Genomic DNA, 3,791 nt, shown 5'->3' with positions numbered 1-3,791 from the left:
GTTTTCTTATGACAAAATGTCTTCTGAAAATTGCCCTTCCCCCATGTAGAGGAAAAAGGCCATGAGCTGTCCACAGTATGTGAACTTTTCCCTAAGGGAAAAAGGAATAATGTGGGGATGGCACTAAGGTAGGCTCCCTAAAGGACAAGCCTGAATTTCATGTTGAAATCCCTGCCCATATTATACCTGCATACATTTTATCCTCAAAGTAAATGAGGTAAACAATACCAGCTCACCACCGGATTTTCAAAGAGAAACTCTGCAGGGAGGTTCCCTTTGAAATTGATTATACCGGCATACAGAAACGAAGTACCCGCAGGACTGAAAATGCTCCCAATAATGCCTTAAGAACATAAGAACATGCCATACTGGGTCAGACCAAGGGTCCATCAAGCCCAGCATCCTGTTGCCAACAGTGGCCAATCCAGGCCATAAGAACCTGGCAAGTACCCAAAAACTAAGTCTATTTCATGTTACCGTTGCTAGTAATAGCAGTGGCTATTTTCTAAGTCAACTTAATTAATAGCAGGTAATGGACTTCTCCAAGAACTTATCCAATCCTTTTTTAAACACAGCTATACTAACTGAACTAACAAATTCCACAGTTTAATTGTGCATTGAATGAAGAAGAACTTTCTCCAATTAGTTTTAAATGTGCCTCATGCTAACTTCATGGAGTGCCCCCTAGTCTTTCTATTAACTGAAAGACTAAATAACCGATTCACATCAACCCGTTCTAGACCTCTCATGATTTTAAACACCTCTATAATATCCCCCCCCCTCCTCTCAGCCGTCTCCTCTCCAAGCTGAAAAGTCCTAACCTCTGTGCTATCAGAGGTGGTGTGGCTTAGTTGGTTAAAGCACCTGTCTAGTAAACAGGAGATCCTGGGTTCAAATCCCAGCAGTGCCTTCCAGCAGCCTACATCACAGCTAAATGCACTCCTTGTATTTTATGTGTGAAGCTTGCTGGGCAGACTGGATGGGCCGTTTGGTCTTCTTCTGCCGTCATTTCTATGTTTCTATGTTTAGTCTTTCCTCATAGGGGAGCTGTTCCATTCCCCTTATCATTTTGGTCACCCTTCTCTGTACCTGCTCCATCGCAATTATATCTTTTTTGAGATGCGGCGACCAGAATTATACACAGTATGCAAAGTGGGGTCTCACCATGGAGCGATACAGAGGCATTATGACATTTTCTGTTTTATTCACCATTCCCTTCCTAATAATTCCCAACATTCTGTTTGCTTTTTTGACTGCCACAGCACACTGAACTGACAATTTCAATGTGTTATCCACTATGATGCCTAGATCTCTTTCTTGGGTTGTAGCACCTAATATGGAACCTAACATTGTGTAACTATAGCATGGGTTATTTTTCCCTATATGCATCACCTTGCACTTATCCACATTAAATTTCATCTGCCATTTCGATGCCCAATTTTCCAGTCTCACACAGTCTTCCTGCAATTTATCACAATCTACTTGTGATTTAACTACTCTGAACAATTTTGTATCATCTGCAAATTTGATTACCTCACTCACTTGTTAGCCAAATTGATATTGATTGTCTTCTATTGCTCAATTATTATGCCACTGTTGTCCTTGAATATTTACACCTTCTGGGTGTTCGACCAATGTGATCACAAACTCCAGTAAGAGTGGGGTCATCCCAACCCCAAGCAGACTTTCATGGGCTGCTGGAAAGCTCTGGGTATGCTTGGCTCAGTATCCCTCTCAAACCCAGAAGCAGCCCATATGGCCACCACATGGCTGAGGTATGGGATGATATGAATGCACCAATTGTACGTCTCCCTCCCAGCAGCAGCAACATCATGCCAATATGGCACAGACGCCCAGTTACACAGTGCCTATGCACGAGGCTTAATATCACTTATAAACTGAGCAACAGTCACACATCCAGTCCCTGCGTACACATCAACCAGACATGCCAATTAACACATCTGAGCCTTTGCGTAAACATGCATAACCCCCCAAAAAATATGAAAGGGGGAAAACTGATGCCCCAATCCACCACAAGCAAGCAGAATCATAGGTCCTTCCATCAAGGGAGTAGATCCAGGCCTTCTAGCAGACTGCCTGTGCAAGCAGGACTATCAGCCCTATGGACTGCAATACAGCCGAAGCATGAGTTACTTGTCTGATATACCAAACTTTGGCCCCCAGGTGACAGATAAGTCCAGCCATTCTCTTGTGAGCCTTGATGCAGATGACATTACCAATAATACACAACCTCCAGCCCCTAAGGCTTAGGTACCCCTGCATAGGAGCTGAGTAGCCTACTGAGCTTGCCTGGAATCCCTGAATCCAGCTTCAGCTTAGAGGCAGCACCTTCCCCTGAAGCTATATAAATATAGATAGATATAGATATAGATTTTTACTAAATCAAATACTACAACTCTTTCTTTAAAGCACTGAGGAAAGTGTCCTGACCAAAGATTTATGCAATAGATATATGCAATGGATTGCATATATCTATGCAATCCATTGATGCCCAGTCATATCTGATGTAGGACCCTCCAAGGCCAATCACAAATCTGCCTACCTGCCTGTTGACCCAAGAGAAAAAAACAATCTTGGTCAACACTTTGTGGGTTCCAGGCAACCAGAATGTGAGAAGTGTGATGTCATTCCTAATGATATCCATTAGCTACTTCCAAAACAATTTGCCCAGGTCATTGCCCCTAAGTGGATAACCAATAGTTGAGAGTGAGTCAACCTGATCAGCAATTATGCATACCCTAATGTGGTCATTCCAGTTCATTCCCCTCCAGCCAAGTCACCAGACTCATCCTGTGTTGCAAAGCCATGTTATGTACCAAATCTGCCAGATTTTGCATGCCCTTCTGCCCAGGAGACAAATGAGTATCCAGTGATCCAGACTGTCACTGCCAGCCAGTTCCAGGATGGAAAGAGAAAGGATAAAGACTATGAAAAACATACACAGGCAAGCCATATCCCTGTCTGACATAGGACTCTGAGCCATGGAGTGCCATCTGCTAATACATTGAATAGCACCTGCTGACAGCCCAAAAGCCACTGTAATGGATGCAGCCTCCTGTCTTAATGGAATGAGTGCCATATATCCCAATATGCAACCCTGTAACCTGAAGGGCTCACTTGACTGCTAAAAATTGAAACCTACTCTTTGGTTGTACAGACAGGGATGCCTTACATATCCTCTCTTTCGTCAGGGATCACCTTTGGTGGCTTCAGGAATGGTGAACAAGTCTTCTGCAGCCCCAGAACAGATTACATCAGGGTGTAGTTCAGTGAGAACCAGCAAAAGCTTGGAGGCTCAAGTGAGACTTGTACTTCACGAAGATAAAATAAGCAGGTCCTCACCCAATTGTTGTTCCAAACCAGAAAAAAAATGTATTCAGAAAAAAGAAAGAAAAAAGTCCAACAAAAAAGCAGAAGATTACAGCACATCCAGAGAATACCAGAAAAAGAATCCTCCAAAAGGTTTCACCATAGTTTCAAAAGTTTCCCAGTTCATTTACTCACAGTATTCCTCCCTGCTCCTCCACACATTCTGAAGGAAAAACACGCCTGTGTTTCCTCCTCTCTCTAACTCTCTAATCACGGCTTCCCTGGGCAGAACTGGTGTTCCCTTAGATGTTGGGGTCTTTATTCTGCTAGCTGACACACAATCAATACTGGCAGGAGCATCCTGAATTCCTCCAGCATTCTCAGCAAATACCCTGGCCACAGCTCGTGGCAGCCCCTCTTCAGTTTCCTTCTCAGTAGATCACAATACATTCCCTATGGAC

The 3,791-nt window shown here is 43.5% G+C and overlaps 1 non-coding gene across 1 annotated transcript; it reads left to right on the top strand.

Annotated features, from left to right (window-relative positions):
• The first annotated feature begins 836 nt into the window (after positions 1-836).
• TRNAT-AGU lies at positions 837-910 on the top strand. Its single transcript has one exon. It is a non-coding gene; the product is annotated as a tRNA-Thr (tRNA).
• The last annotated feature ends 2,881 nt before the right edge of the window (positions 911-3,791 follow it).

This window comes from Rhinatrema bivittatum, chromosome 3 (assembly GCF_901001135.1).
Source record: "Rhinatrema bivittatum chromosome 3, aRhiBiv1.1, whole genome shotgun sequence".
NCBI classification, from domain to species: Eukaryota; Metazoa; Chordata; class Amphibia; order Gymnophiona; family Rhinatrematidae; genus Rhinatrema; species Rhinatrema bivittatum.
The sequence above is the reverse complement of the archived record's forward strand: the minus strand, read 5'-3'. Positions and strand labels throughout refer to the sequence as shown.